Source organism: Eubalaena glacialis, chromosome 2 (assembly GCF_028564815.1).
Source record: "Eubalaena glacialis isolate mEubGla1 chromosome 2, mEubGla1.1.hap2.+ XY, whole genome shotgun sequence".
Taxonomy (NCBI): domain Eukaryota; kingdom Metazoa; phylum Chordata; class Mammalia; order Artiodactyla; family Balaenidae; genus Eubalaena; species Eubalaena glacialis.
Genome location: NC_083717.1, coordinates 57145285 through 57161266, shown reverse-complemented (window position 1 = coordinate 57161266; position 15982 = coordinate 57145285).

Below are 15982 nucleotides of genomic sequence, written 5' to 3'. Positions count from 1 at the left end.
ATTGAAGAATAAAAACCACATGATCATCTCAATAGATGCAGAAAAAGCTTTTGACAAAATTCAACACCCATTTATGATAAAAACTCTCCAGAAAGTAGGCATAGAGGGAACCTACCTCAACATAATAAAGGCCATATATGACAAACCCACAGCAAACATCATTCTCAACGGTGAAAAACTGAAAGCATTTCCTCTAAGATCAGGAACGAGACAAGGATGTCCACTCTCACCACTATTATTCAACATAGTTCTGGAAGTCCTAGCCACGGCAATCAGAGAAGAAAAAGAAATAAAAGGAATACAAATTGGAAAAGAAGAAGTAAAACTGTCACTGTTTGCAGATGACATGATACTATACATAGAGAATCCTAAAACTGCCACCAGAAAACTGCTAGAGCTAATTAATGAATATGGTAAAGTTGCAGGATACAAAATTAATGCACAGAAATCTCTTGCATTCCTATACACTAATGATGAAAAATCTGAAAGAGAAATTATGGAAACACTCCCATTTACCATTGCAACAAAAAGAATAAAATACCTAGGAATAAACCTACCTAGGGAGACAAAAGACCTGTATGCAGAAAACTATAAGACACTGATGAAAGAAATTAAAGATGATACCAACAGATGGAGAGATATACCATGTTCTTGGATTGGAAGAATCAACATTGTGAAAATGACTATACTACCCAAAGCAATCTACAGATTCAATGCAATCCCTATCAAATTACCAATGGCATTTTTTACGGAGCTAGAACAAATCATCTTAAAATTTGTATGGAGACACAAAAGACCCCGAATAGCCAAAGCAGTCTTGAGGGAAAAAAACGGAGCTGGAGGAATCAGACTCCCTGACTTCAGACTATACTGCAAAGCTACAGTAATCAAGACAATATGTTACTGGCACAAAAACAGAAACATAGATCAATGGAACAAGATAGAAAGCCCAGAGATAAACCCACGCACCTATGGGCAACTAATCTATGACAAAGGAGGCAAAGATATACGATGGAGAAAAGACAGTCTCTTCAATAAGTGGTGCTGGGAAAACTGGACAGCTACATGTAAAAGAATGAAATTAGAATACTCCCTAACACCATACACAAAAATAAACTCAAAATGGATTAGAGACCTAAATGTAAGACTGGACACTATAAAACTCTTAGAGGAAAACATAGGAAGAACACTCTTTGACATAAATCACAGCAAGATCTTTTTTGATCCACCTCCTAGAGTAATGGAAATAAAAACAAAAATAAACAAATGGGACCTAATGAAACTTCAAAGCTTTTGCACAGCAAAGGAAACCATAAACAAGACGAAAAGACAACCCTCAGAATGGGAGAAAATATTTGCAAATGAATCAACGGACAAAGGATTAATCTCCAAAATATATAAACAGCTCATTCAGCTCAATATTAAAGAAACAAACACCCCAATCCAAAAATGGGCAGAAGACCTAAATAGACATTTCTCCAAAGAAAACATACAGATGGCCACAAAGCACATGAAAAGATGCTCAACATCACTAATTATTAGAGAAATGCAAATCAAAACTACAATGAGGTATCACCTCACACCAGTTAGAATGGGCATCATCAGAAAATCTACAAACAACAAATGCTGGAGAGGGTGTGGAGAAAAGGGAACCCTCTTGCACTGTTGGTGGGAATGTAAATTGATACAGCCACTATGGAGAACAATATGGAGGTTCCTTAAAAAACTAAAAATAAAATTACCATATGACCCAGCAATCCCACTACTGGGCATATACCCAGAGAAAACCGTAATTCAAAAAGACACATGCACCCGAATGTTCATTGCAGCACTACTTACAATAGCCAGGTCATGGAAGCAACCTAAATGCCCATCAACAGACGAATGGATAAAGAAGTTGTGGTACATATATACAATGGAGTATTACTCAGCCATAAAAAGGAACGAAACTGAGTCATTTGTTGAGACGTGGATGGATCTAGAGACTGTCATACAGAGTGAAGTAAGTCAGAAAGAGAAAAACAAATATCGTATATTAACACATGTATGTGGAACCTAGAAAAATGGTACAGATGAGCCGGTTTGCAGGGCAGAAGTTGAGACACAGATGTAGAGAACAGACATATGGATACCGAGGGGGGAAAACAGCGGTGGGGTGGGGATAGTGGTGTGCTGAATTGGGCGATTGGGATTGACATGTATACACTGATGTGTATAAAACTGATGACTAATAAGAACCTGCAGTATAAACAAACAAACAAAACAACTAATACTAAACTTTCATTGGGTTATTTGTATGGAAATATGTTAATATAAATGTTTCAGACATTACATGAAATTTCTAAAAATCTTATATGTTCTGGTATAATGTTATAAGTCATAATCCTAGTTATTACTTTAAAATGTATATCTCAGAAATAACTAATTTTCTTGTCAACTGCATTATTATGAACTTTCATCAAATCTTTAACCGTGGTCATTTTTAAGTCTTTTGTCATTTACAGACAGTTCTGGGTGTACTCTGATGCTTTTGTAAATATGTTCCTATAAAAGGGTTTCATCTTCAGGAAATTCATGGAAAAGACTCTGACAAGTATAGGTTTCTGGTACATGACTGTACTGCTGAAGTGAATGAATAAGCATTTTCAGAACTCTAATGAAAAACTGATGAGCTCATAAAAGTGCTAACAAAAGATCAAGATGAAAAAAAAAATTAATTACATGGGACTGAGTGAACTGATGAGGATGAGTATAATTGTTGTGACTTTCTGGTTGAATTTAAAAAAAGAAAAAATCCTACAACGACTCAGAGGCCAAGAATATACAAATCAATTTTCACTGCAAAGTAAAGGAGCTGTTACAGTGGAGGATTACTGGACTGAATGTCAATATTATGACATAGTATGAGTGTGTTTCATGTTTGGTAATTGCAATCATTGTTGCTTTTGTTGTGGTCATCCATGTACAATGCTTGGTGTCAGTCTATTTATCTCTTGTAAAAATAAAATACAGTGTGTGTGGGAAAAAAAAAAAAAGATTACTTAACCAGCCTAAAAAAAAAAAAAAAAAAAAGTGAAAGAACTCAGTGGGCTCTTGGCCCTGTTAACTTTCTTTGGTAGGGGAGGGAAAAGGTATTAAGGATTTCCTCTCTAACTGGGCATACAGTTTTTACCTTTATTAAATTTAGAGTAAAGAAAAAAAAAATTTTTTTTTTTAAAAAGACCTCATTCCCTGAGAAATGCAAGACAATAGGCCTGAAAACCAGTCTGGATCTGTCACTTTGGGGGAGATTTGTAGCCAGGTAGCCAGTTGTCTACTTTTACCTAAGTAGGTTTTAACTTCTGATGTGGTATTAACATATACATAACAGAAGCTATTGGCCACTATATGTCTCCCTTTTTTTCTGCTAGCATATGATCTAGAGCACTTTTATTGTCTAAAAATTTAATAGTTATAAGAGGATACCTTGAGGTCATAAAGTTGTAGCTACCAGCTGCCAGCAGACACTACTTTGACAATGGCTAGTGGCGTCCCAAATCTGATACAGCTCAGAAAACTCAACTTCTCAGCAATACAGAAACTTGTCTAAAATCACGTCCATGATGGCCACCTAGTTTTACCCTGGATGTCTGAACCACAGCTATTCCATTTTGACTTTCAAATGTATTCCCCTCCTCAATGGCCAAAGTGGATGTACAATTACAATGCATGTCCAAAAGATCACAGTATAGGCTGCTCTGGTCAGTAAAGTTTGTTAAACCATGTATAAGACAAAATGACTTCCCCATACCTCAAAATATGTGCAGATTTTTCCATCATTTTCCCTTTTGATTGCAAATCCTTCAACAGACCAAAACATGTCCCTCGATAAAAAAATAAAATAAAATAAAATTATGTTCTCTAGAATCACTCTCCATCCATTCCAAGTGTATATTAGTAAGGGTTATCCAGAAAAAACAGAATTTATAGGTTAGATAGGTAGATAATATATAGCTAGAGAAAAGATAGAGGATGATGATGAGATAAATAAAGATAGATGATAGATAGATCATAGATAATCAATAAGTAGACAAAAGAGGATATTTATTATAGCAATTGTTTCAGGTAGTTATAGAGGACAGAAGTCCCACTCTTTGTCATCTGCTAGCTTAATGATCAGAAAATCATGTGGTAAATTGTGTCTAGGTTCAAAGTCCTAAAAGCAGAGGAGTCCATGACATAACTTCTAGCCCTATGCTAAAGATGTAAGAATGAAGGGTCACTGGTGTAAATATCAGAGTCGAAAGATTGAGAACCAAGAGTTCTGATGTCAGAGTTGGAAAAATAAATGCTCCAGCTCTAGGAGAGGAGAAGGAATTTGTCTTCCTTTGCCATTTTTTTCTATTGTGGGTCTCTATTGTGATTAGATAATGCTGTCAAAAAATTGGTGGGGGTGGATCTCTTTACTCAGTATACTGACTGAATCAAATGCTAATCCCTTGCAGAAAAGCCCTCACAGTCACACCCAGAAATAATGTTTTATCAGCTATCTGGACTTAGCCCAATAAAGTTAACTCTAAAATTAACCATCATAAGTTCACCCCTTGTCAACTTAACACTTATACCCATCATCTTCAACAATACTTAAATTTCAAATAAAGAAAATAATTGGTTAAATTCTGCCTAACATGATAGAAGTATCCTGCATACTACCAAAACACACTAACTCCTTCTCCACAAAAGAGGTAAAATCCTCGTGTTTTGTTTACTCTTCTAGATATCCCATAAAAATTGTATGATGTAAAATTAACAATACCTAAATACCATGATATGAAGACAGTATATCTCCTAAATACATGATAGGGAAATAAGAGAGGATAGAAAAGAATATATTTGCTTAATATGTGTATATATACACACTAATGTATTAATAACAAAATAAGGAGAAAATACTCATGGCAATTATAGTCCTTATTGCTGTAGTTGGTCATGTTATAATAGGAGGTATATATAACTGTATTTTTCTACTATTCATTCTGTACTCTTTTTTCATCAGCTAACATTTCAACAGGTGGTGGTTCTTTACTTGGTGAATTAAAAGCTTTCAATCCTAAAGGGTCTGGGACATTGCTAGTCCTGCTTGGATTGGGTTGTTGTAGATTTTTCTTAATGTTAATCACAGAGCATGGTTGTACTAAGAGACACCCTAAGGTTGTTCTATATATCAGACACACTGTTCTTTACCTTCCTTGTACAATATTTTTCCAATTTTCCTTTCACAGTGACACAGATTACTTTCTTCACCAAACTTTAGTCAAACACTTTGAACCTTCCCCTAGGACCATCTGTGCACTTCCGTGTGATAGCCTTATCATAATGATGTTGCTAAGACAGTTTTACAAGGGTCTCTCATACTTCAGTAGGGATTACCCTCAATATCTAACCAGATTTTTTGTCCTCCCCCATCCACCACAATCTGGCCTGTCTTCAGCAAGGATTCTGTTAGGCTGATTTAGCCAAAATCCCCCATACCCTTCATATGTCCTCTTAGTAATTTTCCATCCACTGAACCCAGCCAGGTTCTCTGGCTATAAATTCTCACTTGTCCATGATGAATTAGAATTTTATTCTATTTCTATACTGAGCTCTCTATTTCCATATTTCAATAGTCCTGAGTAAAATTAGTTTTTATCCTTTTAAAACTCTGGTTCTTCTTTGACAGTAATAATCTGCAACTTAGATAGATAAGATTCAATTTTGGAGCCCTGGTCAACTCACTCAGGAACCAAAGCATATACCAATGGAGACTTCGTCTTCTTTCCTAACTGTTTGATTGGAGATCCTTGGGTGAGTCTGATTCCTAAACCATTGGTCCAGACAAATGTCATTTGAATCTGGTAGAGACAGATTTTCATTCATAAGATTTTGAGTATACTCTAGAATCTTGGTTATAGTGCCAGAAAAAAAAACAAAACCAAAAAAAACAAAAAAAAACAAAGTCAGGTTAGATTCTTAGGTTTCTGTCTAAGAAGTTTGGTTAGAGGCCCAGGCAAGCACAAGCTGTGTTAGAGTCCCAAGTTTCTCTATTCATATGTATATATATAGTACCACTAGTTCCAAACATTGGAGCTTCTCAGTGGACTGAAAACCCACCTCTTCAACCCCTGTTGACTATATGCTTAACTCTGTCTGCTTTCTTCCTTGCTGATGTGATTTTATTAAGAATAATTTGGCACTTGAGTGGCCTCTTTGGGAAATTTATGGTTCCCAAATGGGCTCTTCTAAAACCTCTTCTTCTTCCCATCAGAGATGCTCCATTTACTGCTTGGATATCCCCTCCAGTTTCCTTGAGTCCTTTCATATGTCCCACTTCATACCCATGATTCCTCCATCTCTCTGTTCACCCTGCCACACTTTTCCCATTTTACTTCAGCCCCACAGCTCCATAGTCTATTTAACTATAGCTCTCTTAATCTAAATCAAGGCCTATCCAGGGACTAATGGATCCCCAAAAGCAAATACCCATAGTTGAAATTAGGAAAAAAGACTATTTGGAAACATAACTTTATGCCTTGTACACTCATATGAGTTAAGATACATCCAGAGAGCTGCTATGTGCTTCATCGGTCACTGGTCTAAAATTTAGTCCACAGCTTCCATCAAATTACATATTAGGGCAAAAGAAAAGCTTAAGTCACCTCCACAAATATTGGTAAACAGTTAACTTTGACTTGTCCATTTGCCAGAAACACAATTTAGTTATAAATATAAGGTGGTGGTAAACAAGTGAAAATGTATTACTATGTTTCACGGATTTACAGCTGAAATTTTTAAATAAAATCTCTAAAACATCTATATGCCTCTGTCGGTAAGTTTTTGTGTGTCTTTATATATGTATATATGCATGTATGTTATGTATATAAGACATTTTATACCTCTGGATAATATTACTAAATTAATTTTTAAGTCTCTTAAAGGAAATCTATCTAAATTGGCTTAGAGATAAATGTGTCCATATAAATTAAGAATTCCTAAAACTTTAGAAATATAGAAATAAATCTAATTTAAAAAATTTTAACTGGGATAACATTTGTTAAATAAAGCTAGTTTTAAAAACTATTAGTACATGGAAACTGACATGTCTTGAGTTGTCAGCATTAAATATAATGCATATATATATATATATATATGTATATGTATATTTTACCTAGATTTAGTAATCAAGCAAGCTTATGGTATCTTTAATAGATGTTTAAGATTACAAACTAAAAATACAATAGATGGTAAAATTTAAAAGTGAGTTGCAGGACTGCACTGGTGGTGCAGTGGTTAAGACTCTGTGCTCCCAATACAGGGGGCCTGGGTTTGATCCCTGGTCAGGGAACTAGATCCCACATGCATGCCGCAACTAAGAGTTTGCATGCCACAACTAAGGAGCCCACATGCTGCAACTAAGGAGCTAGCAAGCAGCAACTAAGGAACCCTCAAGCTGCAACTAAGGAGCTCGCCTGCCACAGCAAAGACCCAGTGCAACCAAATAAATAAATATATAAATATTTTTTAAAAATTGAGTTGCATGATGCATGTCAAGTACTTCAGTAAATTAAGAAGAAGAAGAAGAAGAAGAAAAAGAAGAAGAAGGAGGAGGAGGAGGGGAGGAGGAGGGGGAGGAAGAGGAGGAGGGGGAGGAGGAGGAAGAGGAGGAGGAAGAGGGGAGGAGAAAAGGAAAACCCATGTGTTTAACCTTTTATGTTCTTTGCTCTTAGACTTAAAAAAAAATAACTTGATCAATTTTTAACTAGAAAAATATCCTAGGATAATGTCTAGATATGATTTTTTTAGACTCATGAAATGTTCATGATCAATCCAAATATAATTGTTAAGAACAAGTGACTGTAAGTGGGATAAAATTTTTATAAATTTGTTAACAATGATTATGTTTTATCATATGTGAACTTAAAAATTATTCCACAAGTATTTTTGGTAACTTGAAAACTTAAAGCTATGCTAAGTTGGGATAAATAATAGATATTTGTTGAATTTCCAAATAAGGTAAAATATTGAAATATTAATTGCTGAATATAAGTTTATCTATTTTAGGCATCTTATTTTTATAAACACAACATAGAGAAAGTAAATATATTTGTGTCTGTCAATAACATGATATTTGTACTATAAAAAGCCATATGCCTCTATAAAGTTATAAAATGATGTATTCATAATTTGCTACAGAATGATACTGTGTGGTAGTCAGTTAAAAATTGTTCAGTTCTGTTCTTCTTTTCTGTAATAGACAGAAATAATGGTTAAAATTTTGTATGAATTTTGCAAGTAACACCACTGTAACTAACAAGAGTAAAGAAAAAACTCAGTATACAAGGAAATAAGATGTATTTTTTTATAAAGAAAGATATAAAGAAAAATATAAAGGATGTGTTTTGGTTAAGGGCCCAAGATTGTAACTTTGTCCTCAACCAGAAAAATTGGTTGTTCTAGAATGAGAAAGTGGAAAACAATAAGACAATAACTAAACAGATATTTAAAAAGAAAAAAAAAAGTTTTAGAATGTTCAGGAGGGGATCTTGGAAAAGGAATATTATTTTGTGTGCTCAAGCTAGTGGAGAGTGGATGAATTTATTTATAAGGCTGTAAAAAAAATAGCCTTAGAATAAACAGTTCACTGATGCATATTCAGAATTTGGTTTTCTCTCTACTAAAACAACAAAGTTTTCTTAGGTTAATATACTGCTATTAAGAAGAAACTATTTAAAAAATCTTCTTTCCCTTTTAAGTATTCTGCCTAGGAAACCAAGATATTGCATCTAAAAAATGTCCTGTGCTTTAGAGGTCTTTGGTTGCTTAAAAACTGAGTCTTCTCAAAAAGCCAAAATTTTTTTACAACTGTGTAATTTTATGTATTTGCCCTTAAAATAATTTGTCACTTTGCTAAAATGGATAACCAAGTGTTGTTTTCACAATAACCCTATTTAGTCATATGTCCAACCCTTTTGACATTTTTGTCAATTTTCCCAAACAATTTGGAAAAGGAATCTTTTGAACTCCAATTAACATCAAGATTTCCCAGAGGGTTTCTAGAAAATCTCAAAGAATTTGTCTTTTACCTTGTAAAAGAGAGATGATAAACTAATTATATTCATTTGATATGTTAAAATCCATAAGAGAATTGTCAAACAGGAAATGATGACAAAACTTCATAGGTTGTATGTATGTGGATATATTTACTAATATAGATTTTACATAAATCATAAGAAGTTCACAGAAATTTGTCAATACACTCATTCCCCCACAGAGGTCCCCCTATGATGAGCATTTACATAGGATACATATATCTTCTTGTTTTTATGCCTTTTAAAAGAGGTATATCCTCTTTTATTCATATACATGAATATTCATATACATATCTATTCCCCAAATTTCATTGTCACCAATTTTCCAATCATGTTCCTTTCAAGTCCCTGGTCATCAAGCCAAAGCATTGGCCACAGTCCGTGAATCAGTATATAAACAACATCTGTCCATTTCTCCTTCCAAAGTTAACAACCAAGTGCAAAGCCCAAAGTTCTGCCTACTAAGAAGATTGCTCTTCACCACTCCCCTTTGGAGAGGGACTATAGTGCTGCAGCTCTCCACTTTTGGGTAACAATTGCATATCATGCAAAGTTATCTGTAAGCCAAGCTATCCTTTTTTCTTCCCTTTTCTATTCATTTAAGAGAGTTATCCATGAAGTCATAAGTTCACGTTGGGAGGGAGAAGGCAGTATAGCAAGTGTATTTTGGATACTTCCAGTTTGGTTGAATAGATCTTAAGTGATAAATCCACTCTACCATTCCATTGTCCCTATGCTTTTGAATCCTTTTCTCTACATTAAACCAAGGGAGATCTAACATTTCCACCACTCATGATGAACCACGCTTTGATCGATGTTTCAGCCAATCAACCCAACAAACTTTAGAGCCCTTTTTAACTTCCCATGCTGCACATTAAATGTAAAGTTTCTGCTTAGTGTGCCACTATTTTAAAAATTGTCATGTTCCAACTTTATATTTTGCATACCATTAGCCCACACCCTTAAAATCCATACCCATACATACTCCCAGGTTTCTGCTTGTATAATTTAAAAATTCAAGTAGTTATTTAGGAGTATAGTGCACCTTCTCATGGGTCACAATTTGTACCTCACATTTAAGGGTCTGATAGGAATTGAGTCACACGTGGTAACTGCCTCAGGGGAGTCCATTACTGCTTCCTCAAACAATGAAGGGTTAGTACCCTGAGATGGAGGTGTAAAGGTTGATACCCCTGCGGATTGGGTGGCTGCTACCACTTGGATGGGGAATTCATTGCTATAGGGATTGGGGAGACCACTTCCACTTACAAAGACTCAAAAGATGTTAGAGGTCTAATGCCCCCTGTTTCATCAGGGTCTTCCCACACATCCCCATTCCACGTTACAGGTTACAATTCTTTCTCAATCAATCCCATCACTTTAAAAGTAGGAACTCTAGGAACTTTGGAGTTCAACTTGCATTAAAATTTAGAAAATCACAGTTTGATTTTCAAAAGTGTCAGCTCTGACAGGAGATAAAGCTCTCCCTCAGCACACTCTTAGAAGCTCTTAGGTCATTTATGCAACCCTTTAGCTGACAATTCAAAAACCAGAGCTCATCCTTTTCTTTTGCAACTTTTCCAGCAACATATGGAAGAACCAACCAACATCATTAAACTCCTTAGTTTTTAAAAAAATATTTGAATGTGTCATAAGCAGTGTTACTTAGCTCCCTGCTTCTTATAAGTGGTTAATTACAAATATCCAATGCATATATTTTGTGTATCTTTAAGAAAATCTTTTACCATAAAGTATCAGTGCTGTACTTATTACTGGAAATAGGGTAAACAGCATCCTTTAATCTAATAGAATTACATAGACAATTTGAGGAACCCCAGAAGTAATTTAGAAAACACATCCTTAAAATTCTGTTCAACTACAACCTCTCTCAGTGTCAAATTCTATAAAAGCTCTCCAAAAAAACTGAACAAATAAGAGAAGTAGATAGACAAATGATAGATAGATGATAGATAGATAGATAGATAGATAGATAGATAGATAGATAGATAGGCATAAGAAGATATTTATTATAGGAATTGGATCAGGCATTTATAGAAGTCAAGAAGTCCCACAATCTGACATCTGTTAGCTAGAGAACCAGAAAATCCTGTTGAATAATTTAGTCTAAGTCTTAAAGACTGAGAACCAGGGCACCCATGGTGTAAATCATAGTTGCAGGACAAAGGCCTGAGAACCAGGAGGCTGCTGGTTAAGTTGTATTGTCCCCAGGTCCACAAACCAGAAATTCTGTTGTGAGAGGACAAGAAAAGATGGATATCCCAGCTCAAGAAAGAAGAGAGGATTGGCCTTTCTTCATCTTTTTCTTCTCTTCAGGCCCTCAGTTGATTAGATGTTGCCTTCTTACATTGGTGAGGGCACATTGCTTTACAGAGTGTACTGATCAAAGCTTCCAGAAATACCCTTCCAGACAGACACACCCCCAAATAATGTTTCATTAGTTATCTGGATGTTGCTTAGCCAAGTCATGTTGACACATAGAGTTAACCATCATGAGTCCATCCCTTGTCAACTTGATACCCACACACATCACCTTTAATCACAGTTAATCTCCACATAGAGACAATAATAAAGTCATAATTCTGCCTAACATGATACAGCTATGTTGATAATAACCAAAATCACACCAACTCCTTCCCCAGAAGAGGTAATAATTTCCTTGAATAATGTATATCCCTCTCTTAGAAATCCCCAAACATATAGTATGATGTAAAATTGACAAAACTTAAATAACATAATATAGAGACTTCCCTGGTGGCACAGTGGTTAAGAATCTGCTTACCAATGCAGAGGACACAGGTTCGGTCCCTGGTCCAGAAACATCCCACATCCCACAGAGCAACTAAGCCCATTCTCCACAACTACTGAGCCTGTGCTCTAGAGCCCATTCTCCACAACTACTGAGCCCTCATGCCACAACTACTGAAGCCTGTGTGCCTAGAGCCCATGCTCCACAAGAGAAGCCACCATAATAAGAAGCACACATACCACAATGAAGAGTAGCCCTAGCTCGCCGCAACTAGAGAAAGCCTCTGTGCAGCAACGAAGACCCAACACAGCCAAACATAAATAAATAAATAAATTTATTTTAAAAAATAATATAATATTACACATCCCATGGTCATGATAAGGGAATAAGAAAGGGTAGAAAATATATTTGCGGAGTTTGAGATCTTCAAGGTGGCAGAAGAGTAAGACATGGCAATCACCTTCCTCCCCACAAATACATCAGAAATACATCTACATGTGGAAGAACTCCTACAGACCACCTACTGAATGCTGGCAGAAGACCTCAGACTTCCCAAAAATGCAAGAAACTCCCCACGTACCTGGGTAGGGCAAAGGAAAAAAGAAAAAACAGAGACAAAAGAATAGGGACGGGACCTGCACCACTGGGAGGGAGCTGTGAAGGAGGAAAAGTTTCCACACACTAGGAAGCGCCTTCACTGGCAGAGACAGAGGGTGGTGGGCGGGAAGCTTCAGAGCCACGGAGGAGAGTGCAGCAACACGGAGGGGTGCAGAGGGCAAAGTGGAGAGATTCCCGCACAGAGGATCGGTGCTGAGCACCACTCACCAGCCTGAGAGGCTTGTCTGCTCAGCCGCCAAAATGGGTGGGGGTTGGGAGCTGAGGCTGGGGCTTCGGAGGTCAGATCCCAGGGAGAGGACTGGGGTTGGCTGCGTGAACACAGCCTGAACGGGGCTAGTGCGCCACAGCTAGTCGGGAGGGAGTCCGGGAAAAAGTCTAGACCTGCCTAAGAGACAAGAGACCATTGTTTCGGGGTGCGCAAGGAGAGGGGATTCAGAGCACCACCTAAATGAGCTCCAGAGACGGGCGCGAGCCGTGGCTATCAGCGCAGACACCAGAGACGGGCATGAAATGTTAAGGCTGCTGCTGCAGCCACCAAGAAGCCTGGTGTGCAAGCAAAGGCCACTATCCACAGCTTCCCTCCCAGGAGTCTGTGCAGTCTGCCAGGGTCCCATGATCCAGGGACAACTTCGCCGGGAGAACACACGGCACACCTCAGGCTGTTTCAACGTCATGCCAGCCTCTGCTGCTGCAGGCTCACCCTGTATTCCGTAATCCTCCTTCCCCCTGGCCTGAGTGAGCCAGAGCCCCCTAATCAGCTGCTACTTTAACCCCATCCTGTCGGAGTGAAGAACAGATGCCCTCAGGCGACCTACAGGCAGAGATGGGGCCAAATCCAAAGCTGAATCCCAGGAGCTGTGCAAACAAAGAAGAGAAAGGGAAATCTCTCCCAGCAGCCTCAGGAGCAGCGGATTAAATCTCCACAATCAACTTGATGTACCCTGCATCTGTGGAATACCTGAATAGACAATGAATCATCCCAAAATTGAGGCAGTGGTCTTTGGGAGCAACGATATTTTTTTTTTTTCTTTTTTCTCTTTTTGTGAGTGTGTATGTGTATGCTCCTTTGTGTGATTTTGTCTGTATAGCTTTCCTTTTACTATTTGTCTTTGGGTTGTACCTGTCCATTTTTTTGTTGTTGTTAAGTATAGTTTTTAGCGTTTGTTATCATTGGTGGATTTGTTTTCTGGTTTGATTACTCTCTTCTTTCTTTTTATCTTTTTTCCTACTTTTTTATTACTTTGTAATTTTTTTATTTTTAATAATTAATTTTAATAACTTTATTTTATTTTATTATTTTTCCTTTCTGTCTTTCTTTTTTTCACCCTCTTCTTCTGAGTCGTGTGGCTGACAGGGTCTTGGTGCTCCAGCCGGGTGTCAGGCTGTGCCACTGAGGTGGGAGAGCTGAGTTCAAGACATTGGTCTACCAGAGACCATCCGGCTCCATGTAATAGCAAACAGCAAAAGCTCTCCCAGAGATCTCCATCTCAATGCTAAGACCCAGGTCCACTCAACGACCAGCAAGCTACAGTGCTGGACACCCTATGTCAAACAACTAGAAAGACAGGAACACAACCCCACTCATTAAGAGAGAGGCTGCCTAAAATCATACTAAGGTCACAGACACACCACCAGACATGGTCCTGCCCACCAGAAAGACAAGATCCAGCCTCATCCACCAGAACACAGGCACTAGTCCCCTCCACCAGGAAGCCTACACAACCTACTGAACCAACCTTAGCCACTGGAAGCAGACAACAAAAACAACGGGAACGATGAACCTGCAGCCTGCAGAAAGGAGACCCCAAACACAGTAAATTAAGCAAAATGAGAAGACAGAGAAACACACAGCAGATGAAGGAGTAAGTTAAAAACCCACCAAACAAAAAAAATGAAGAGGAAATAGGTAATCTACCTGAAAAAGAATTCAGAGTAATGATAGTAAAGATGATCCAAACTCTTGGAAAGAGAATGGAGAAAATACAAGAAAAGTTTAACAAGACCTAGAAGAACTAAAGAGCAAACAAACAAAGATGAACAACACAATAAATGAAATTAAAAATTCTCTAGAAGGAATCAATAACAGAATAACTGAGGCAGAAGAATGGATAAGTGACCGGAAAGAGAAAACAGTGGAAAAAACTACAGCAGAGCAGAATAAAGAAAAAAGAATGAAAAGAATTGAGGACAGTTTCAGAGACCTCTGGGTCAACAGTAAACGCAACAACATTCGAATTATAGGGGTCCCAGAAGAAGAAGAGAAAAAGAAAGGGACTGAGAAAATATTTGAAGAGATTATAGTTGAAAACTTCCCTAATATGGGAAAGGAAATAGTTAATCAAGTCCAGGAAACAGAGAGTCCCATACAGGACAAATCCAAGGAGAAAAACGCCAAGACACATATTAATCAAACTATCAAAAATTAAATACAAAGAACAAATATTAAAAGCAGCAAGGGAAAAACAACAATTACCACATAAGGGAATCCCCATAAGGTTAACAGCTGATCTTTCAGCAGAAACTCTGCAAGCCAGAAGGGAGTGGCAGGACATATTTAAAGTGATGAAAGAGAAAAACCTACAACCAAGATTACTCTACCCAGCAAGGATCGCATTCAGATTTGATGGAGAAAGTAAAAGCTTTACAAACAAGCAAAAGCTAAGAGAATTCAGCACCACCAAACCAGCTTTACAACAAATGTTAAAGGAACTTCTCTAGGCACGAAACACAAGAGAAGGAAAAGACCTACAATAACAAACCCAAAACAATAAAGAAAATGGTAATAGGAATATACATATTGATAATTACCTTAAATGTAAATGAGTTAAATGCTCTTTAGGTAAGAATATACAATGGAGAAAAGAGAGCCTCTTCAATAAGTGGTGCTGGGAAAACTGGACAGGTACATGTAAAAGAATGAGATTAGAACACTACCTGAAACCACACACAAAAGTACACTCAAAATGGATTAAAGACCTAAATGTAAGGCCAGACACTATCAAACTCTAAGAGGAAAGCATAGGCAGAGCACTCTATGACATAAATCACAGCAAGATCCTTTTTGACCCATCTCCTAGAGAAATGGAAATAAAAACAAAAATAAACAAATGGGGCCTAATGAAACTTAAAAGCCTTTGCACAGCAAAGGAAACCATAAACAAAACCAAAAGACAACCCTCAGAATGGGAGAAAATATTTGCAAATGAAGCAAGTGACAAAGGATTAATCTCCAAAACATACAAGCAGCTCACGCAGCTCAATAAAAAAAAAAACAACAACCCAATCCAAAAATGGGCAGAAGACTTAAATAGACATTTCTCCAAAGAAGATATACAGATTGCCAACAAACACATGAAAGAATGCTCAAGATCATTAGTTATTAGAGAAATGAAAATAAAAACCACAATGAAGTATCACCTCACACCGGTCAGAATGGCCATCATCAAAAAATCTACAAACAGTAAATGCTGGAGAGCGTGTGGAGGAAAGG